At 43.0% G+C, this 24,674-nt stretch overlaps 1 pseudogene; it reads left to right on the top strand.

Moving 5' to 3' along the window:
• The first annotated feature begins 2,590 nt into the window (after positions 1–2,590).
• Positions 2,591–22,462, top strand: LOC139584743 (membrane-bound transcription factor site-1 protease-like; annotated as a pseudogene).
• The last annotated feature ends 2,212 nt before the right edge of the window (positions 22,463–24,674 follow it).

The following is a 24,674-nucleotide window of genomic DNA, read 5'->3' as shown; positions in this document are numbered from 1 at the left end:
ATATGCTGAGGCAGTGAAGAAAGTAGAGGAAGATGGGTTAAAAGGGAGGAGTGGTGTGAGTAGTAGAAATATACCAGTACAGAGGGATAGGCCAAAAAGTTAAATAAGTTTCAGTAAGATTGGATTTTTAGCATTTATAGCAATGGTTATTAATGGTACTGCAGGAATGGATCGGAAGTCTCGGGAAATTGAGGTTGTGGTGGCAGATGCAGAGATGTATTTGGGTGTGCAAGACTTGACAGCAGGAGAGTTACAGGATGTGTTGAGTGGTGATGTCCAATCCCTTTAGGGTGATGGCATGAGGTAGGAATAAATACATTTAATTAGTGGAGTAGGGGGGTGTTTATTTATTTTATATAGTTTTGAAATTTGTGAGTATAGTGTTAGATGGTAGGGTATTTATTTAGTACATTTTTCTATTTCAAGTAAAGTACAAGGGAGTTTGGTAATGCAACAAATTGGATGCTAACCGCCGTTAAACCTCATGAAGAAGCTAAAGTGCAATCTGCATCCCATCCAGAAGGCAGGGCTAGATAGCTAATGTCGTAGCCTGGCGTAGAGGCGTCTGTTGCTGCTGAATGATGATGGTTAGCTATCTGAACGTGGTAGCGGTATGCTATGTAGATAATATAATCACAACAATATCTCATTTAGCAGACACTTTTATTAAAAACGACTTAGTCATACGTGCATACATTTTATGGATGGTCCCGGGAATCAAGCCCACTACCCTGTCCCCTTACGAAAAAAGATTGCAGCTGGAGTGAAGTATAATTAGTAATGGGGAGTCGACTCAAATCGATTCCTCTACTCCTTACCTGTCGAATCACGGCGTCGACTCCTAAGATTCAGTATTTTTTTGCAACGGAGGGAACTATTTTCTGTAGCCTACTTCAAGAACACAAACTCTTGCGTCTTTCACAGCAAAGAAAGACCGGGCTAGGGGGAGAGAGATGGGAAGGTCACAGCCAGGCATAGGTAGGCATATCGGCCACCAGGTAGACAGTCAAAACCTTGCATCGGTAATCAAAAATAGTTAGTCTATCGCAATGCTGTATTTCGCAATTTCTGGTATTTTAATTACTTGCGCCAATTCAGTAAAGTAGGGGCTATCAATGAGTATGCTGAGTTATTCTACACACAAGACCGAATAAAAACATTAATTGAGTTAATAAAGCTGCATACAAACATGGTCTCTTTTTTGCTTTCTTGAGTAATGCAACTCCAAAATGCAGGTGTTTCAGCCTAGCTCAGGGCTTTCTGTGGTGGTGGGGCAGCCAGCGGAAAATAAGGAGCGTAAGGGTGGTAATGTTCTCTAGTTGCGCCGTGATTGGCTCAGTGTTCTCACTTATGGAGACACTATGTCAGTGCAAAATCGATGGGGAGAGCTAGAAAATTCAAGCTCCTTGGGTGCTGCCAAATAGTTACATTAGAAGTGCCCATCCAAGAAGGCTCAAGGTAATTGGCCAAAGATAAAATGACATCAAATCATATCTACAGTAGCTTTGATTGTCAACATCATGCTTTCAAAATATTAGCTAGCAAGCTAGCAGTCATTATCATGAATCAAGTCGACAATCTACTGACATCCTTTACAATCCTTGTCATATGAAGATAAATAATTATAGATAAAACGTATCGGTGCTCATCGGCCATTGGACATAAACATTACACAAGTTGGAAATTGCAAATTCAACAATGAGTAGTTTGGAAGGAATCAGTGGCTAACTGCAAGCATTGCAAAGCAATCACTAGCCTGCTATTCAGTGGAGTGGGTGTGGTCCCAAGTCTCAGTTTAAGGGTCTCTTTTCCAAGCTTAAAAGGATAAACATTCAACATTGGCCATGCTGTCATTCCAGCATGCCGTGCTCAAAACAACTGGAAACCACGAACTGGGAAATCTGATTTTAGTGAGTTCAAAACAACTGGGAACTCGAAAAAAAGAGCTCCGACTGGGAAAATAAGTTTTGAACGGTCATCCAACTAGGAATTGCAAGTCAGGAACTCTGGCCTCTTTCTAGAGCTCCAACCTGAAGATCACTGACGTCATCATGATTCGACCTTGTTTTTTTCAGAGTTCCCAGTTGTTTTGAAAGCACCATAAATCTAGAGAATGCCGACTTTGACCAAGTTTGATGACAAAATTTGCCCACGGAGGACCGCCACGCCACCTTCCTGTTCAAGTGAGCACATCCCAACAAGGTGAGTCCAAAAATGCCCTGTATGCTGCTGCATAAATTATGTAATATGCCCGGGAGATATGTATACTGTCTGTAGCTAAGAAAGTAATACTAAGTGTATGTTGTGTAGTAAGCTGTTAGTAGCCCATGTGCATCACCCTAATAATTTGGTCACATATAGCCTGTTTTAGAGAAATGTAATCATTGAATAGTGTAAGAGCTTTCATTGTCTGCTTATATGCCCCTTTATTTATCCTATGGTTCTGAGTTGGTGTACAGAGAGAATACTGTAAGAACGGCCCATGTGTCGCTGTACATTTCAAATGTGCTGAACAAATAGTTATATTGACTCCGTCCTAGCTCGCTCATTGATGTCTTAATCTAAATTACGGATTGCCTCTTGTGAAGGATGGTTTTGTTCTCTTTTTAACAAAAATATATGCCTTATAGAAATAGGACATGTTAATCACAAAACATAGCGTGACTGCAGAAAAGCTGTTGTTAATCTAGGGCACAGGTGTCAAACTCATTCCACGGGGGGCCGAGTGTCTGCGGGTTTTCGCTCCTCCCTTGTACTTGATTGATGAATTAACATCACTAATTAGTTAGGAACTCCCCACACCTGGTTGTCTAGGGCTTTATTGAAAGGAAAAAACAAAAACCTGCAGACACTAGGCCCTCCGTGGAATGAGTTTGACACCCCTGATCTAGGGTGTCGACTGTGCAAACCACAAGGTTGAGGAATGTGTAGGAAAAATGCTGAATAACAAGAAAACAGGACATGAGGAATGTGTAGGAAAAATGCTGAATAACAAGAAAACAGGAACTGAGGAATGTGTAGAAACCGACAACTCAGCTCAATCTTCACAAACACCATTCCGGACATCTGAATCCTGAGTGCTGTGGGGCTGGGACCAGCCTGGGCACCACCGATAGGCTAGCAAGTTTAAACCACACTAAGCCTCTACTGTGACAGGCCAACTCTAAAGTTGGAACTACCTCTGTCACAGTATAAAAGAAGATGTCTGTACTATTTCAGCCAGTTCTCTGCTTTACCCTGCGTGGTGATACAGTGAACCCGTATATACGAAAATTGCATTTACCATTTATCACTTGTGTTAAATAAATATAAATAAAGTATATTCGGTGACTCTGAATCACATTTTATCCTGATACCAGGTTTGATTGACACAACCTTTTACATGGTGACCCGACGTGATCTGGTAAAGGACTTCGCTGGACATTGGCGTGCCAGCAAATTGACCATTACTGTTGTCGAACGGTGTTTCTCACAAAAAAGACCGGTCAAAAAGAAAAGAAAAGGTAAGCAGATACCAATTGCAAATAACTAAAGATCTGCACATTGGCATTATCCAAATTTATTTTGTGAGATACCTGTTTGATGTAAGTAACCACATTTTATTAGTTTATATTGGTAAATGATCATAAGGAATATATGGTGGTGAATGCAATTTTGACTGGCCAGGTATTCTATGATATAACGAACAAATGTGATGTACTGGGTGAGATGCCAAGCGTGTATGAATAAGGGTGAGATGCCCAATGGGCTATATGTCCAAAAGCATGAGTGACGGTGGGGATTAATACAACAGTGAAAAAAAAAGATAGACTCATGTTAAGTATTTAGGACATATTTTAAACCAACAGGGCAGGAAAAAAGATGAAGGTAGAAACATAGTGATTTTATAAGCATTCAATTTAATTATGAAAATAAAAATTTTGCAGTTCTTAGGGATGGTAAATTACTGTAGATAATGGATCCCATACTATGCAACATATATTAAATTATTGATGAGACTGATTTAAGATTAACCCAGGTTATTGTTAGATAAAATACAGTGGACTCCCGAAGGAGAGATTTCATTAGTACAGAAAACATATGCTATGTTTAGCAGTATTTTGGCTTTATCAATTCATGTGGAGATTTGTATTTAAATAGTAGAAAGATGACAAGGATATATGACATCTGTGGTGATTCAGGATTATTGATAGGATCGAGATAACCTTATTTAACCTATGTAAGGACTTTAGAAATTGCCACCATAGACATTTGTTTTTAATTCCATGAGTTAAGATAAAGCATAACAGTGAGACACTCAGTTAATGTTTGGAAACAACACATAGTTGTTACTGACTGTTATGAGACAGAGCTACAGATAGATAGGGGAAAGGGCAGATAGAGGGGCCCTCCCCGCACTGCTGAGACCTTGAAGGTTTGAGAGCAGAGAGGAGAAAGTTTAGCACAACAGACTGAAATAGTAGCATTGACTAGGGCCTGTGAAATAAAAAAGGAGACCATACAAAGCAGCACAGATAACTCTTAAAGTAGATAAAACACTTGACAGAGAATTGTTAGATTTGCGCCAGTATTGATACAAGGGCGGAGCCATGTATCAAAAGGGGGATGGAATAGGGCACTTTGTGGTGTGGCCTATTAGTTAATAATAATAAATAAATAAAAATATATAGCGTTCCCAACTTACTTGGCGGACACGAGTATGGTAACTGAAATATTAGGTCAAGATATTATCCCTAGAGTTGGTTTCCTAGGATAATAATGGAGGACATTCTAGCTAATCAGATAGAACAAATAGAATGACAGAGTTAGGGACCAGAACAAGTAGGCAAAGAAGAAGATATAATCAGATAGAATAAATGAGAAATTGTTTGTTAACCAAACCTGTATGTCCAAGATTTTATGCACTACAGGTGAATTACAGGAGAAGGTGATTCATGCAATCCAGTCCATGAGGAGAATAGGTGGAATGCAGCCCCGTTGGGAGGGGCCATACCAAGTATTCCTGGTGACTGCATTCGCAGTGAGAATAGCTGAAAGAACTACCTGGGCATATCACACATTGTAGGAGGGTAAGACACACTGACACTGTCGAACAATCACAGGGGTAGGAGCAGAACCAGAACCAACAGGGTACTGGGGGCCAACTCTCTACTGAAGATTCCCTTATACCCGACCTTTCCCCACTGTGAGCGTTCATAGAAGTGAAAGTGTGGCTTGGCCTCTGGCTGATGATGTGTTCTCTGGGAGAGGGTGGGGCTTTACAGGAGTACTGGTTGTTCTGAGCTGTCTGATTGTGGGAGCCATATTCCTGATACACCATGAGCCCCCGAGAAGGCTAAAGAGGGTAACCTGACCCATAGTTTAGACGATGAGGATTTTGTATTAACCAAGCATGAAGGATCACTTAATCTGGATAAGCAGGGAAGAAATTGAGATATTTGTGGAACCAGGAGAATTGAGCCAAAATGTTTGGTTTTAACACCTGTATATAGGAGGGTGCCAGTGTACCTATTTAATGGGCATGGGTGTGCTTATTGGGATTACATGATTACAAATACGGGTCCTTATTGGGAATGGAGGGGTTACCCGTATTACCCACCTGTGGACGTCGGGCCCTCATACCACCCTCATGGAGTCTGTTTCTGACCGTTTGAGCAGACACATGCACATTTGTGGCCTGCTGGAGGTCATTTTGCAGGGCTCTGGCAGTGCTCCTCCTTGCACAAAGGCGGAGGTAGCGGTCCTGCTGCTGGGTTGTTGCCCTCCTACGGCCTCCTCCACGTCTCCTGATGTACTGGCCTGTCTCCTGGTAGCGCCTCCATGCTCTGGACACTACGCTGACAGACACAGCAAACCTTCTTGCCACAGATCGCATTGATGTGCCGTCCTGGATGAGCTGCACTACCTGAGCCACTTGTGTGGGTTGTAGACTCCGTCTCATGCTACCACTAGAGTGAAAGCACCGCCAGCATTCAAAAGTGACCAAAACATCAGCCAGGAAGCATAGGAACTGAGAAGTGGTCTGTGGTCACCACCTGCAGAATCACTCCTTTATTGGGGGTGTCTTGCTAATTGCCTATAATTTCCACCTTTTGTCTATTCCATTTGCACAACAGCATGTGAAATTTATTGTCAATCAGTGTTGCTTCCTAAGTGGACAGTTTGATTTCACAGAAGTGTGATTGACTTGGAGTTACATTGTGTTGTTTAAGTGTTCCCTTTATTTTTTTGAGCAGTGTATATTCGGTGACTCTGAATCACATTTTATCCTGATACCAGATTTGATTGACGCAACCTTTTACACTCTTATCCGCTCGTCAACAGCCAGCCAGGGTTTCATTAAATAAGATATAGGCAATACTATTTATTGCACATTTAGGCTTAATAAAAATTATTCTTTGGCTATGTTCAACTTCAATTTACTGGCATTATGAAGAATAGCAGCCATACTCATTGTTAGACTAATATATACTTTTTGTGAATTTACGGGTCATTGCTAGATACAGATTACAAAGCCTATGCGTACCGGTTCTGTCTCTGCCTGCCCCGATTTTCTCCCTCGCCTGCTCCTCTTTCTCTTCACTGTGAAAAAACGCTAGTGTGTGTCTTGGTCTTTGGTCTGTTGTGTAGAATAGCTCAGCCTACTAATTGATAGCCCCTACTTTAGTGACATTGCAAGCCAAGAAATTGCAAAATACAGCATTGCGATAGCCTACATCTTTTGATTACCGATGCACAGTTCTGTCTGCCGACATGCCTACCTACAGTATGCTTAGCTGTGCCCCTCCCATCTCAATTTAAATTTAAGGGGCTTTATTGGCATGGGAAACATATGTTTATGTTGCCAAAGCAAGTTTAATGGACAATAAACAAAAGTGAAATAAACAATATAAATGAACAGTAAACATTACACTCACAAATGTTCCAAAGGAATAGAGACATTTCAAATGTTACATTATGTCTGTATACAGTGTTGTAACGATGCGCAAATAGTTAAAGTAATTTTGGTTCAATCACAGTGGTCAGCTATTCTGCCACCGTGTACTCTCTGTTTAGGGCCAAATAGCATTCTAGTTTGCTAATTTTTTTTGTGTACCTCGCTCGCTAGCTAGCTTGCTCTTTCTTTGCTGTGAAAGACGCAAGAGTTTGTTTTCTTCAAGTAGTCTACGGAGAATAGTTTCCGCCGTTGTAAAAATTCCGCTATCTTGACATCCATAATGGGAGTCGACGGGCAAGGAATAGAGGAATCAATTCTGTTGGAGTCAACTACCCACCACTAATCACAGGACCTGTGAGTTTGCAGAAAAACAGTAGATTTTTAGGGATGGGATAATGTTGTGTGCCCGAACTACCATAAAAAACAATGAAGTCCAAAACACCACAAAATATCGTCATAATATATGCACGAACTCTACCGAACTTTTTCGGCTGGGAAGCATGCGAACGCCTCAACTCCCCACCTGATAAAATAACATGAAATCACGCTTCTGCTTAATAGCCTACTGAGGCATGGAATGCAATAGTTCAAACATGTCGACCATGTCCTTTTGTGTATAACATTAAATTTGTAGGCTACACCAGACAAAGGCATTCATCACCGATCAAGGAGTGCAAAGCAGCAGCTGAGTACTGAGCAACAGCTACGTCGGCAGCAGCTAAGGAAAAAAAGATCCTGCACATGCGCATAAATCTTTAGCCAGGCAAATTGAGTTTCCAGAAAATACGGAACCGCAGCCACTCCCTTTATATATTCGTTTTTATTTCTATTAGTTTCAGTTTAGTTTTCAGATCCATTTTACTTGTATTTATTTAAAGTTTTAGAAAAACATTTCTATTTCGTTTTTATGCTGTTTAATCAGCTTCTTGACTTGCCACACCTGTCAGGTGGATGGATTATTTTAGCGAAGGAAAAATGCTCACTAAGAGGGATGTTAACAAATTTATGCCCAAAATTTGAGAGAAATAAGCTTTTTTTTGTGAGTACGGACAATTGCTGGGATCTTTTATTTCAGCTCATGAAACATGAAACCAACACTTTACATGTTGCGTTTATATTTTTGTTCAGTATAGATTGATTTGATTGGGGAACGGAAAGCATGAAGTTTCTGAAGCATATGTGTGCATTAGATTTTATTATGTCCTGTTAATATGACAATGTGTCTTCCATTTCATTCCAGGTATTTGAAGAAAAGATCTGCAGGGGAACTCCCTAGACTACACAACCACCGTCCTCATCTGCCTCTGTGGATCTCCTCTGTGTGTGAAAATGGATCCCCGATTAGTTGCCTGGCTGAAGGATCAACACACTGGACTTTAAAGATGGAGAGGAAACGCAGAAAGAAAATAAAGAAGCTCAGGCCGTGTGCAAGAAGGGCACCGATGAGCGCTGGACATGAACTATGTTGTTGATGATTTTCATAGCCATATTTTTGGGCTTTTTGGGCTCTGGGCTTGGAGGGATACAGACTATTTCTAGTGAACAGAAAAGGAAAGCTTGGACCATGACCCTGGTGCCTATATGTTTCTCCATACTAGTGATTCTGCTATGTGGCAGGTTCATTCTAGTTGGGATAGAGGAAGGGGATGAGGCTGCATCCTTCATCTACTCTTCCAACCCTGATGAGACCCACAGTTCCAACTGCTCAAGTCTCACTGTAAAACTGAATTTTTCCACCAAAGTAGTCGAACATGGTAAGCTATGTTACTGTAGTTTACATACTAGAACACCAATGCCAGGAAGCTAATACTGAGGGCTGCCTCTTGGCTACTACTATGGAACTTCTGAAACATCTTGAGTGACATACAAGGTCCTTAGTCCATACTCACCATTCCCTAACAACACCTTGTCTTGTCATTATTTGGGTCAAAGCCAAATCATGTTTGTGAGATATATTCAGGCCACATTCTCTTTACGGTGATTGCCATTTATGACACGTAAGTCAAGTTTATCTTTCTGTTTTATGGTGTTTGTTCAATGAATTGTCACTCATTGGCCACAGACCGATAACACAACGTGCACTTGGCAGGACTATCACTGCCATGCTTCTCTACTCTATCTGGCTGGAGGTTCCCACATGGCTTGGCAGACTTTAGGCCAGGGTTATTCAACTCTTACCCTACAACGTCCGGAGCCTGCTGGTTTTACCTGATAATTAATTGCATCCACTAAATCAGTTCCTGGTTAGAGGGGAATAAATAAAAAAAAGCAGTGGAACTGGCTCCGAGTTCCGGAGGTCATGTTTACACTTGACACTTACATGTGACTTCTTCAATCAGAAAACGAAGATCGCATTGAAAAGACTGGTTTAGACGCACAAGTCGATTTGTGGTCGGATTGTGTACAGAGCTGTGCAGATTTCTCCTTAGTACGGACGCAATCAGGCTACCGAAAGCTCGTACAGTGGGCGACATCATCAGCACTACTCCCACATGTCTCAAACGTGTGTTTTGGGACCAAGAGGCACCTTTTAATTATAACTTTGGAGGAAATATTTTCCTAGCGTGTAAGGAACGTGTTTGCTGGACTCATAAATGCTAGCCTTCTAGCTAATATTTAGGAAAAGATTGTTTGGCTAGAGTTATGCTAACCTGTTTGCAATCCCTTTAGCCTTGCTTGCATGCTGGCTAGCTACAGAGGTTAGCTACTGCCATCAGTTGTTGTGGTATTGTCAAATTTCGCCTATTCCACCGTTTGTAGAATGCATGCTGCTATTTGAATATAACGCCTGTAGACGCATTTAAATGTAGGTGTAGATGCATGACACGTTCGGAATTCCATGGTCAGAATACTAAAGCTGCATGAACTGTCAAGTCTAGACACGGCCAGAGTTGAGTTTGAGGGCTTTAGCTAAGCTGTTGTTGGATCCTTCATTGTTCGATGGAGTATTCATTGGCTTTTGTCCCAGAGCGTACATACCACCCTCCTTCCTCTTAAATGCCCAGTGCTCCAGTCAGAGTAGTCTGTCTGGGATGCATGTCTGTGCAGTCCTGCTGGCTGAACACCATGCCAGAATATAACATGGTATTTATATTCCGCAGCCCTATTTTTCAATGAATTCCTAATGACCCAGTGAGAGCAGTGCATTGTGAAGCAGGACGAGGGGTCATCATCAGCAGCATACCACCCTGCATACCACTGCTGGCTTGCTTCTGAAGCTAAGCAGGGTTGGTCCTGGTCAGTCCCTGGATGGGAGACCAGGTGCTGCTGGAAGTGGTGTTGGAGGGCCAGTAGGAGGCACTCTTTCCTCTGGTCTAAACAAAGATCCCAATGCCCCAGGGCAGTGTTTGGGGACACTGCTCTGTGTAGGGTGCCGTCTTTCGGATGGGACGTTAAACGGGTGTCCTGACTCTCTGAGGTCATTAAAGATCCCATGGCACTTATCGTAAGAGTAGGGGTGTTAACCCCGGTGTCCTGGCTAAATTCCCAATCTGGCCCTCAACCATCACGGTCACCTAATAATCCCCAGTTTACAATTGGCTCATTCATCCCCCTCCTCTCCCCTGTAACTATTCCCCAGGTCGTTGCTGCAAATGAGAACGTGTTCTCAGTCAACTTACCTGGTAAAATAACGGTAAAAAAATAAAAAAAATAAAAATCATGACAGAGTGGTCGGGCTAAGCGGTCCAGATCATGTGACGGGCCTTCTACAGAGTCAATAAAGAATTGGCTTGTAGTTTTGTCTCTGCCAACACATTCGTACTAAATTCATGACAATTAAGCTGCATTGGTACCACACCTAAGGGGTCTTTGCAATTGTACACTGACAATGGCACAATGTAGCTAACAAAGTTATTCAGTATGATTTGATTCTAGGCCTCCTTTTGTCATCCATTGCTGTTCTTATGGACTTTTATTTCACTGTTTTGGTTATTTGCTTTTGCTCAATGGTTAGTGTTAATTCTCAAGAACTGTGTAGTCTAGTTAGATGTTATTAAAGTTGTTTGTCAGTCAAACGTAAGGGCTTTATATTTCCCTATTGCAATTAAGTGATAGCAGAGGAACTGCTAGTATAATGCTGCACTATTGTGTCCTGTACCAGCCCAGAGATGTAACTGGGCATTTTTTTTCTTCTAGAAACAAGAGAATCAGTCACTTCATCAGTAGTGCTCTGCGGAGCGCCGAGGCCCTGGACTGGGGCATCGTGCTCCGGGAGAACCCAGCCAGTGACTTCCCCAGTGACTTTGAAGTGGTGCAGATCTGCCAGGCCTCTCACAGCAGCCTGCTCACCCTGGAGGACCACCCCTACATAAAGAGGGTTACGCCCCAGCTGGAGCACACTCAAGTATATGCCTGACTGTGAGTCTCCATCTCCACTCAGCCCTGCTTTTCTTGTTTTAACTGATCCACATACTTTACGCTTTGTCATATGGACTGTCCCCATATCCCACATGTGTGTCAAGTCGTATAGCTGCCCTCCGGTCATGTTTTTCTGTGTTTGATCACCCCCCCAAGTCTTTCCCCCTGGTAAACTCACCATGTTATTGTCCCTCGCTTGAAACCGTGCCATGAAACTGTTTGATCTCACATGTCCACTCACCAAACTGCTCCCATACACACAGACTCCTTTCAGTCAGAGGTAAATTGGTGCTTATTTTATCTCTGCTACACAGTAGCTTTAGTTTGGTCAGTGTGCTTTTGTTTCAGTGCTCCAGGCAGTTTCAGTGCTCTGTTCTGTCACTGTGTTTGGACGTGTTAGACGTTTAGCAGGGATCATATATCATGCAGCTCCAGAGCACTGTGTGTGCCCGGGGGTTGGTAGAAACTCCTCTCAGGACCTGGGTTGGAATGAGAGTGCTGTGTCTGGGCACATTGGAGCCCCCTCCACCCCAGAGCCCTAAATGGTCGTCCTCCTCCCACCACCTAGTCTGCATCTGTAGTGCAGGAATCACTCACCACCACAATGACCATGCTGCACTACAAACCAACACCAGTACCACTAACTGCCACCAATTTAAACATGATTTAATTGAAAGGGGACATTTAAAATGAACTTGATGAAAGAGGAGTGCACTTAAAATCACAGTGCTCTCCTTGCGTGATGCGAGTTGATGAACCATTTCATAGTTTTCAGTGATGTTTTATTCCATTGATATTAATCAGACTAAAGTTATCTCCACAGGTTGACCTCCTGGATCCATTTAGAGATGGTAATACTTATGAGCAGGCAGTGGCGGTATCATCATCTGTTGGAGTGACTAGGAGAATAGAGTGTAAAATAATTACACTTCATAGTGGAGACATCAGCAGCTCTGTCAGTGTCACTGAAGACTGTTACTGCAATAGGGCCATTTCACATGATTAGGTCAGTGGTGCTTGTTAGTCACCCACCACCATCTCCTATATCTTGTCTCTGAATATTGTAATGGTCTGGTCACAGAGTGCTGTTTCATTTGGAACCCAGTCAAGTTCAATGAGCTCATGTATTCTTCATGATTAACTCAATTCAGTAGCTCGTTAACATGCAGATTATTTTAAATGAGAACGAAAGAGGTTACTTCACTGTATGCAGAATAGAGAGATTTCATATCACATTGGGGAGCTATGAATTTCTCTCAATATTGTGCGCACACTACCAATGTATGACTGAATGTTTGTTTTTCACTCCTGGCTATTTCAGCAACGGTTGTTCTTGACGTTTTCCTCTCTTGTCATCCCTGCCCGTAAGCGCCGGACCCCGGGGAACCCTGCAATAACGACACCCGCTGGACCCAGAAGTGGCAGTCGTCCCGGCTGCTGCGTCGGACTAGCCTGTCTCTGGCCTCGGGCTTCTGGCATGCCACGGGCCGCCACTCCAGCCGGAGGCTACTGAGAGCCATCCCCCGACACGTGGCCCAGGCTGATGTCCTCTGGCAGATGGGACACACCGGTGAGGACAGACAGCAGGGGGCACTGTGTCTGTCTGGTTAATAACAGGTTGTGTGTAAACAGTTGAATGGGTGTGTTTGTGGTCGTTTACATTAACGTGTCTTGTGTACATGTTGTAGTTTGTGTACATTTATTTGCTGGTTTATTCTAACTGTCCGTATTCTCTGTGTAGATTCCGAAGTGAAGGTGGCTGTTTTTGACACAGGACTCATCGAAAAACATCCACATTTTAAAAACGTGAAGGAGAGAACCAACTGGACCAATGAAAAGACACTTGATAATGGTAGGATCATGGGTACTAAGTGAACCCTCTCCTCTCCTTGTGCTTTAGTAATGTGATCTGTTTCTGTGCTGTGGCCATTGACACTACGTTTGGTCTCGTCCTTCTCTCTCCAGGGCTGGGACATGGTACTTTTGTGGCAGGGGTCATTGCCAGCATGCGAGAGTGCCAGGGCTTTGCCCCTGACTCTGAGTTTCACATGTTCAGAGTGTTCACCAACAATCAGGTCTCCTACACCTCTTGGTTCCTGGATGCCTTTAACTATGCCATTCTGAAGAAGATTGATGTCTTAAACCTCAGCATCGGCGGTCCAGACTTCATGGACCACCCCTTTGTTGATAAGGTGAATAATAAAGAATCCCAAAAGCATTTAAACTGATTTACTTTCCTAAAAGTTTATTTTGCTGAAAATGTGTGTTTGTGTGTGCCAGGTTTGGGAGCTGACTGCTAACAGAGTGATCATGGTCTCTGCCATTGGGAACGATGGACCACTATATGGGTGTGTTCTCACACCTAGAGGAGGTGTGGTGGTCAAAAGGGCGTAGCATTGATTATTACAAGATACAGATTAGTTTAAAGGAAAGCCAAGATGTAATTATTATTTTACATACATTTTCAATTCCATACGTATCCTAGCACCCTGAACAATCCAGCGGATCAGATGGATGTGATTGGGGTCGGTGGGATAGATTTTGAGGACAACATTGCCAGGTTCTCCTCGCGGGGGATGACTACATGGGTACGTCTCACTCACAGCATAACCTCTCAAATGTCTATCTGTGTACTCTTACCTTTCATAGTAATAGTAAACTGAACTCTGTTCCCCAGCCTACCTATTATCAGTTCCACACTAGACATCTAACCCTGCGTCTCTGACTCTCAGCCATAAGAAAACACTGAGATAGAGTAATTGGACGTGTTCAGACCGTATGGCAGCATATGGCACTCCCTAACCTTTTTTTTGTGGGACATATAAATGAGGAATGCAAACATTGTCATATCTCAGTTTACTTACGGCGCTGCCTACTCCTGATCATTCGTTTTTCAAATAATATGAGCAAAAAATATTTTGCTTTGTCTGGGACGCTAAACCAAACAAGATAAAGCGTGCCCATCTATATAATGAATATGAACTGGGTGGGTTAAGATTATTAAATATAAAAAGCACTAAACCTTAATATTAAAGTTTAACTTATACAAAAGTTTTAAATGAAGCCTAAATGGTTCTCAAGTAGATTACTAAGAAAAGCTCATCCATTGTTTACAAATTGCCTTCATGCCTTTGTGCAGATTGCTATGTCTCATTTTCGATTAATTGAAAATTAAACCTTTTTCAAACAAGCATTGCAGAGCTGGTTTCAATTTCATCCCCCTGAAAAGATAGAACAAATATTACAACAAATGTTTGGTTGAACTCAAATGTGCTGGTTGATAAAAGAGCTCTATTTATGGAAAATATGTTTTAAAAGCTATTTATAAAAATAAAATAAAAAGATATTGGGATGGGGAGTTATGTCTTTCATGGAGTTAACAGAATTGTATGGGATGGTCTGCTTAAGATTACAACCAATTGATGACAGCATTACCTAGAAGGAAACTGGTCTGCCCAATATAAAGGATCAAAACTGGCAGAGGAATAAAAATAGGAAAGTATACCAGTTTCATTTGAGGACCAGGATGTTGACAGCTGTGCCATACAGATTGCGAAATAGTTGGGAAGAGATTTTTGATGTAGATATTCCATGATACAGGATGTATGAGTTGATGTATAAAACAACGTAAGATTCAAGACTGTGCTTTTCAGCTAAAATGATTGTACAGAATTCTTGCTACCAACAAAATGTTGAACATTTGGGGCATATCATCGCAGCTCGGCAGATTTTGTTGTGAGGATACAGAATCAATAGATTTGTTATGGTCTTGCCCTCAGGTAGACTGTTTCTGGTCTGTATTGGTAATTGACCCTAGAAATAGCTTTGTTGTGAGATCTGGAGAGACCTGGTCAGTCAAATACCAATATACTAATACTCTATTTAATTTTACTCCTTTTTTCTCCCCAATTTCGTGATATCCAATTGGTAGTTAGTCTTGTCCCATTGCTGCAGCTCCCGCACGGACTCGGGAGAGGTGAAGGTCGAAAGCCAGGCGTCCTCCGAAACACAACCCTACCAAGCTGCACTGCTTCTTGACACAGTGCTCACTTAACCCAGAAGCCAGCCGTAGCCGAGGAAACACCGTACAACTGGTGACCGAGTTCAGCGTGCATGCGCCTGGCCCGCTAAAAGGAGTCGCTAGAGCGTGATGGGACAAGGACATCCCGGTCGGCCAAACCCTCCCCTAACCCGGATGACGCTGGGCCAATTGTGCACTGCCTCATGGGTCTCCCAGGCACGGCCAGCTGTGACACAGCCTGGGATCGAACCCGGGTCTGCAGTAACTTAGACTGCTGCGGTCTAAGTAAAAGTATTTATCTTCAACTCGCAATCTGTGGATACTATTCAATAGATTCAAATTGTATGTTAAACATCACAGCATAGTTGAAAGATGTATGAAAATCTGAAGAGGGTGGCCAGCAGAGATTGGTGGGATGGGCTGAGGGAAGCTGAGGGTTGGGATGTGGATTTGGAGACAAGTGGGAGTGGAGTTAGAATGACGGTCAAAGATAAGTAAAAAAAAAAAAATGTATGAAAAAAAAAAGTTTGAATGACACTAATCTAATGCCTGTTTGCCTGAGGCTGATGCCGCGCAAGTGTTTGTACGCGTGTACACATGCATTCAAACGTGCACATATGGAGAATGGAATTATTTTAATTTTATTATGATTTTGTTTTCGGGGGGGTCTCAGATGGTTGAGGGGCAGCTCTCAGGGAACTGTGGGGGGGATCTTGGAGGGCTGGTGGCCTGGCGGTTGGGAGCTTGAGGAAGGTTTTTGACCTTGTGGGAGATTTGTTGACGTGCCCTTAAGCAGGGCGTTGCTTCTGTGGGTCGCTCTGGATGGGAGTCTGTTAGATGACTTAATGTAAATGTTGAGCGGCTTCGCTGCAAGTGTCTCTTTCTCCCATGTTCTCTCTTTCCCCTATACTCTTTATTCAACATGATTCTCTCTGCCTGCTGTTTTAGGAGCTGCCTGGGGGGTATGGCAGAGTGAAGCCTGACATTGTGACCTATGGCTCTGGGGTGAGGGGCTCAGGGATGAAGGAGGGCTGCCGCTCTCTCTCAGGAACCAGCGTAGCATCACCTGTGGTGGCAGGCGCTGTGACCCCACTGGTGAGGTGAGTTCTCACAATCTGTACCTTAACAGGTGAATTTATGTTCGTGTGTGTGTGTTCCTTGCCTGGCTGTCTACACTTCTTTTCCCCTGGCCCCTCCCTCCCTCCCTCCCGCATGCTCTTAGCACTCCCCCACTTTCTCCACAACTCACTCACTCACACATACACAATATATTATTCATGGTCAGACTTTGCTTTGTGAGAGATGTTGCTGCTTTTTATCTGTGAGCAGAATAACTTCAGAACATACTCTAACAAGAAGTGGCTGCTGCATTACCTACCAGAGGCATTATTCGTTTCTACTGAAATGCTGAAACATGGCTAATGGTGAACATTCTTCTATAGTCTGCCAGCAGTTCACTCAATTTATTTGGTTCAATAATTACCATTACAACACATCTCAATGGGTTGTCATACATCTTGTCTGTAAACATTATGCTACAGTCTGGTGTATAGGCATAGTAGCATTAAAGCATTTGATTGATAAGTTAGTCTACTTGTTCTGCAGGAGACACCTTACTCAGCAGTATTTCTTTAAGAGACCATGAACACCTCATTCGCAGTGTTAGTGACAGACTAAGAGTCGGCTGAATTGAAACAATTGATTTCAGGTTCAAGATGCAGTTACAATTTAACAGAAAGACTGTGTCTGTGTAAGTGGTCTGATGATGCTGTTTTTTCCTGTGGACCCTTTGGGATAAATGAAATCGATAGTTATCCTTCACTTCAAAACAACAAGAACACAGACATTTAACAGAATCAATCTACTTTCCATCCAGGGAAAGAGCTGACACACTTTCACCTTTATCTCCACTTCCATTTGTCTCTTAAGATCCAGACTGAGTTTAATTCTCACATCTCTTACAAATGGGTTTATTGCACCTAAATCTCCGTCTCGCAGTCTGTCTGTTTCTAAAACCTCATCCCACTCTTTCTCATCTGTTGAGTCCGATGGAAGCTCTGCTTTTTATTCCTCATCTTTATTGATCATTGAAACATAATGCAAAGTTAATGTAATAGTTGTTAACCCAGCTGTGTCTCTCCTACAGCACGGTGTTGAGCAGAGAGCTGGTGAACCCAGCCAGTATGAAGCAGGCTCTGATCGCCTCAGCACTGAGGCTCCCTGGAGTCAACATGTTTGTACAGGGCCACGGAAAACTGGACCTCATCAGAGCCTACCAGATCCTCAACAGCTACAAACCCCAGGCCAGGTACTGCACACACTCCACACGCTCATCATACACTTTGTTTTACATAGTATTCACTTTGTTATATGTTCACTCTTAACTACTTGAAAGGTTCTAGCAATGTCCAGCGGTCCTCTTTCATAACTCTGACCTGATCATGTTGATTTGATCCTGTTTGTCTTTAGTCTCAGTCCCAGCTACATCGACCTGACTGAGTGTCCCTACATGTGGCCTTACTGCTCCCAGCCCATCTACTACGGTGGCATGCCCACCATCGTCAACGTCACCATCCTCAATGGCATGGGTGTGACGGGCAGGATTTTGGACAAGGTACTTTTGTATTGAAGGCTTTAGGTCTCATGTCAAAACATAAATAATATAAATTGATCTGACATGCTGTGTTTATTTATTTTTTGTGTGTCATCCTCCCGTTTGTTGACATTTTCCTTTCTTGTGCTCTCCAGCCCATCTGGCAGCCTTACCTATCACAGAATGGTGACCACATTGATGTGGCAGTCTCCTATTCGCCAGTCCTCTGACCCTGGGCTGGATACCTGGCAGTCTCCATCTCTGTCGCCAAGAAATCTGCATCATGGGAGGGGATTGCCCAGGGTCATGTGATGGTGACCGTGTCTTCGCCTGTTGGGAATAATGTGAGTAATAACCAGGATATGTTTCGCGTAGTTACCATATCTCACCATTCACTTTTATGTTATTTCTGTAATCTCATACTGCCATTCTCTAATGTAGATTTATAACCAGAGAGCACAATATTTAGATACTACTGTTAGGATAAGAGTTAGCAAGCTACCTACTAGCAAAGTAGCTTGCTGTATCCTGGGTCAATGGTTCAATGTTCTGACCCTCATTGTTGTTTAATTCCTCAGTCTGAGGTGGATGGGGAGATGACCTCTACGGTTAAATTGCCAGTCAAGGTGAAGATAGTGCCCACTCCTCTTCGTAGTAAGAGGGTTCTGTGGGACCAGTACCACAACCTGCGCTATCCGCCTGGCTACTTCCCTCGAGAGAACCTGCGCATGAAGAATGACCCACTGGACTGGTGAGTTCTTTGGGCAACTATTTAGCTCTGTATCACTGTTTAGTTTTAAGAGAAGATTAGGCTGTTTGGGATCATTGCAGTGCAACTCTTAAAACGTGCCTATAGAGGGTGCCATATAAGAGCAAGCCAGACCTTTTACCCCTTTACAATCATTGCTTTTTTTTGTGATTGGTGTCTTGATATTGGCTTTGTCTGAATAATTTGTAGGAATGGAGATCACATTCACACCAACTTCAGGGATATGTACCAGCACCTGAGGAGTATGGGTTATTTTGTGGAGGTTCTGGGTGCACCCATCACCTGCTTTGATGCTAATCAATATGGTGAGAATATGTTTGCTATCTTTGTCAGTTGACTGTGATCTAACATATTTTAGAGCGGGATATGGGGGAGCAGCACATGAATGAATGGCTTATCATGCTGTCATTGCTTACAGCAATAGTTCCAGTGCCTACGCATGCATAGCAGAGCATGTTTTTCTGTATCTGGTCTCGGGCTGACATTTCCTGTGTGTGTTTAGGGACATTGATGGTGGACAGTGAAGAGGAGTACTTTCCAGAGGAGATATCAATGTCTCGCCACAGCTTGGTTAAGGGACTGTCTCTCATCGTCTTCAGTGACTGGTACAACATTTCTGTCATGAGGAAGGTCAAGTTCTACGATGAAAACACCAGGTAGGTATTATAACACCACTTTGTATCTTCTCTGAGTCTCTCTCCTATAGTCCTCATTAAAACATCAAAGGACAGACAGGGCGTCAAGCCTCAGCATAGCCTGTGTCAATAGGGGATGGCGGTAGCTTCGAGGTTAGAGTGGGACATCAACCAGAGGGTTGCCGGTTCGATTGCCAGTGCTGATGGGGTGTAAAATCAGGCGCGAGAAAGCCGTCAATCTCAGGAGTCACCTACTGCCGAGGAACTAAACCAGGCATCCATTTCCTTAATGCACACAGTTTTTGCTTAATAAAAATGTTAGACTACCACACTTTATTGTGATTTAGTAGGACCAGTATAAACATAAGAAATCCATCGCAGATCTGACTTGCAAAGACTAGGCTGCCTTATCATATACCCCAGATTTCTCGCTTCAGAGCTATGTCTATGGTAACCTCAAACAATTAATTTAGACGCTGCGTTTATTTGAAACAGGCGTTTATTTGCTGAAATGTGTGCCGATGCCCAGCATATTAGCATAGACATGACATCAGTCAAAACAAGACATGGTATCAATAACGAGACGAGCTGAAATGAGCCATCTACGATTCCCCCAATGGCAGCTTCTTGTCATTGTTGCTAGCTATCTGACCATCCAGAATCATAGCAACACACTGCCCCATCGATGTGTGCACATCGTTTGTGACGTCAGCCAACCCATCTGTTTTAGAATTGGCCTTTCATTTGTATCCCCTCTCATGGGTTGAATATGTTCTCCTCAGGCAATGGTGGATGCCAGACACAGGGGGCGCCAACGTGCCAGCTCTGAATGATCTGATCTCTGTATGGGCGATGGCCTTCAGTGATGGGCTCTGAGGGAGACTTCACCATGGCAGACCATGACAGTAAGAACACACACGCGCTCACACACCCTCATTCACTCGCTGTGCCACTCATTTGTGTGTAAATCTAGAAAATGAATCAAGGTTAGATGGATTAATAAATGTTATATTATTTAGTGTAATGTTTAAACTCGTCTGTCTCCTCAGTGTACTATGCATCAGGCTGCAGTATTGCAAAGTTTCCAGAAGATGGGATTGTGATTTCCAAGACCCTAAAGGATCAAGGTATTGCAAACACCCACTTCCACCTGACAGCTGTTACCATGGAGATGTTGCTGTATATTCTCATATTTCTCTCCTTGTCTTTCTCACATATTCACCCCCCCTCTTTCTTTTTCTTCCTAAGGGCTGGAGGTCTTGAAGCAGGAGACTGCGATTGTGGAGGGTGTTCCCATACTGGGAATGTACCAAACACTGTCTGAAGGGGGAGGTCGGATAGCCCTTTACGGAGACTCACTGTATAGATGACAGTCACAGGCAGAAAGGTAGAGACCCCACCTGCATTTTCAGATATCTAAAACCATATCTGAGAAACTGTCAGTTAAGTTTAAATCATTACATTTTCAATATCTTAAATGATCAGTTGGTGTGGTTTTGACCGTTGTGTGTGTTTGTCCCATAGATTGTTTCTGGCTACTGGATGCTCTCCTGCAGCTTGACACCTCCCAGTCTCACCCACTCCAAGAGCAGGGTGGCTCCTCCTGCTAGCTCCGACCGCCCCCTGCCAGAGAGACTGGAGGGTAAGAGAAAGCCTTCAAACATATCCAGCTCAGCACTTGTTTCAGCTTTACACACTTAGTAGCTATCCTCCTCCAGGTAATCATTTATATCGGTATTCAAGGGTATTGGAGGCTCACCTGGGAGACCCAAAGCCACGCCCACTCCCTGCCTTCCCTCACCTGTCATGGTCCAAGCCACAGCCACTTAACGAAACGGCACCCAGGTGTGTGCCGATTCTCTAAGCCATGTAACAATGTCCCTACCCCCTGAAGTGTTATTCCTTTGTTCATTTCCATCTCCTACATTTCCTTTCATTTTCTATCAAACATATGGGGAGATTATTTTGAATACACTCAACTGTTAATCTCCATATTGATAAGTAAGTGTCGTAATGTGCATCCATGCCTTTGTTACACAGTAACCTATGGAAGCACCAGAAGCTGCTATCTATTGACATGGACAAAGTGGTGCTGCCCAACATCAGAAACTACAGACCTCAGGTCCGGCCTCTGTCTCCTGGGGAGAGTGGAGCCTGGGACATCCCTGGAGGTGAGAATACATACCGAGTAGCATTATCACCTGCTCAACAGCACATGTTTCAGAGGTACTGTGTTCTGAGTCCATTTGTAAAATGCACACAAACTGTTTGAATATCTAAGAGATCTGTTTTTTTTGTCTAGTCATTGTCCATTTTGACAATGCTAATATGTGCTGCTTCCTGACACCCATGTCATCTCCCCAGATATAATGCCAGGACGCTACAACCAGAAGTGGGCCAGACCATCCCCATGTTTGCCTTCCTGGGAGCCATGGTTGTGCTGTCCTTTGTGGTGCAGCTCACCAAATCCAAAAGCAAGCCCAAACGATGGAAACCCAGAGTCAAACGTCCAACTTACTTTCAGCAGCAGCAGCAACAACTGGCACCAACACCACAGACTATTATGCCAAAGTACACAAGGCCCTGAACTCTGGAAGACTATGCTGAGACCGTGTGTGCTTCTGCCTTTGAGTTGTGGCTGTTGGATGAAGGTTCATAGGCAGGTTGTTTGTCTTTGAAATATGCAGCCTACAAACGCAGTCAATGTTTTCCACAGGATCTTGCCTCCACTCTTCAAAGGAGCTTTTCTTTCCACTGACCAAATGGAGTTTGATTGAAATGTCTGTCCACTTTTTGTATTTATTGAATCTGCATCGTCCCCCGATTGGCCTCATCTTCCCTGTGTTCTTTTAAAGTCAGATTAACTGATGTACTGATATCCTTATTTAGTACTTTTTGTTCAGGCGATTATGGGTTGCTTAATTGTTTGTCTTGTTTGTTTTTATATAATGAGCTCTGGTGAGGCATTCTAATATCCATCATGATTTAACTGTTAATGGAGTAGCATTGGCAAACTTTTCAAATTAATTATGAAGTGTAAGCCTTGGGTCCCTTGTTTATTTTTGTAATGTTTGACATTCAGAAAATTAACAGTTGGGAAATCTGTGTTAAAGTATGTTGATAAAAGCTACGACATGCAAAACCTTAATCTAAATGTATGATTTCAAAAGTGTTCTAATGTCGAAGATGACCCACATCTCTCATCTATATACTGCCCCATCCCAAATGGCATGGGAATGATAGGCAGCATCTGAATTGATGAAATATTGTTTATCTTTCCCATTCATTTGGCATTGAGCCATGTAGCTGGGTGCCTCGATAGCTCTACACAACAGATGGACATGGACCCATCTTCACAATAAACCACTTGAGGCCTGAAAGTGGTTTAAGTGTGCTATCAACATATTTGTGGCAACTGAAGATCAGTTTCAACAACAGCATCTGAAATGTAATCTTCAGCTAAAACAAGATGAATGGCCTTGTCATGATCTGTCAGCATGAGTGAGTGGTTTACAATCCCTCTTGGTAAAATAGCTGTCTTCCTAAGTGGCTACATTCTTGATCAATGATCAAATATTTTACCTCAAAGTAAGTCATGGTCAAACAGTTTTCTAAGGACATCTCTTGCATTCATGTACTTTGGTGTTTGAAACTGTCCCACACAGTGTAATTGTTATATATGAAAAGAGTTGGGATTTTCTACAGAACTGCATTTTTATAAGTGGTTCACATATCAGAATAACCTCGGTGGTGTAATCCCATACCAGAGATGCTGAAGGTCCCCATCCCACTATAGCCTGCCTCAAATTCCATCAGAGCTGTCTGAGGATCAGTTGCCTTGGTTGTGAAGTAGACTAATTCCATTAAAGGTGATGGGGGCCGGGCGGTCCTGCTAAATCCCCAGCTTGATCCACTTTTAATGGGGGAGAATAGCCTGTGAAAATGTCACTGGTCCCTCTCGGATGACAGCCCACAATGGATGCTAATTACCTGGAGAACATGGGAACTGACCCTGTGATCTGTGGTTGAATGGATTTAAAAAAATCTTGTGGCGTGAAATCACATGCCCTCTTTTCCCTTGGAAGGTTCCCAGCAGCCAGGAAAAGTAGCTAACGATTTCTCCTGCTGACATCTCCGAATATGACAGCCAGCAAATTCATACCTACAGGCTTCACCACCACAGACCTGAAGGGTATTCTATGATTGAAGCTAGATATACTCCGGGTTTTCTAAAGCTAGCCAGCTTCAGTTATCTTCACATTCCAGCTCAGGTTTCATCTGTTCTATGACGGTGGGTATTGCTCGTACGACTGCCGCTAACTCTAGCAAGCTTGTAACTGTGCTTGCATGTCGAACGCCAAACTCTTCATTGAGACCATACTTACACAACCCAGGGGCAAGGCAGTGCCACATTTTCATTATTGCCAAAATGAAAAATTATCTTGCAAATTCAGCAGGCTATGGTGTGAAAAAGGCTATTAGAAGTGCTGCAATTTAACCTTGCTTGAGTTGGCGGCAGCTGCATGATCAATATCCACCTTCGTAGTATGGATGAAGCTTGAACGTGAAGCTAACTGAAGCTTGCTAAATTTATAAAAGCTTGAGTAGATCTAGCTTCAATCGTAATATACCCCTCTGGTTGGCAGGGACCTCGGCCCTAGTGATGTACTAGGCCATCAGCTCTCCATACCACCCTCTATCGCTTTGCAGTCATGAGCAGTGCAGTTGCCATACCAAGCAGTCAAGATGCTCTCAATGATGCAGCTGTAGAACTTTGAGGATCTGAGGGCCCATCCCAAATCTTTTCAGCCTCCTGAGGGGGAAGAGACACTGTCGTGCACTCTTCAAGGGTGTGTGGATCATGTTAAGTCCTTAGTGATGACCATGTTAATTAAGTCCTTATGATATATATACCCACTTATAAATGCCTCACGTGTTATGTCAATGTTTTTAAACAACCTAAATGTATACTGTATAGCCTCAAGACATGGTTAAAATTATACATTTGATATCATGGATGGTCAGTGCTTGCATCCATAGCTATAAATTTGAGTGGTTACATTTCTCTAGCCCCAAGGGTGCTTTGTTATAGTTTCAATTTAGGATTCTAGTTTAGTAATTAATATTGGGCACTAACAGTGTTTGTACATGTGGTAATTCATAAAGGCAAAGATGATGTATTATATTGACAAGATAGTCCAGTGACTGCTCTAACAATGGAAATACAGTACATGTCCTCAAAGATGGAAGGCAGGTGGGAGAGGGCAGATACAGTTGTGAACAACAGGCACAACTCTGATATAAAAGTCATTTTTCTTCAGATTTGCCAAAATGCCACGTCCATCCACTTATACCAATGC

Source organism: Salvelinus alpinus, chromosome 9 (assembly GCF_045679555.1).
Source record: "Salvelinus alpinus chromosome 9, SLU_Salpinus.1, whole genome shotgun sequence".
Taxonomy (NCBI): Eukaryota; Metazoa; Chordata; class Actinopteri; order Salmoniformes; family Salmonidae; genus Salvelinus; species Salvelinus alpinus.
Note: the sequence above shows the minus strand (reverse complement) of the source record. Positions and strands in the feature narration are given on the sequence as shown.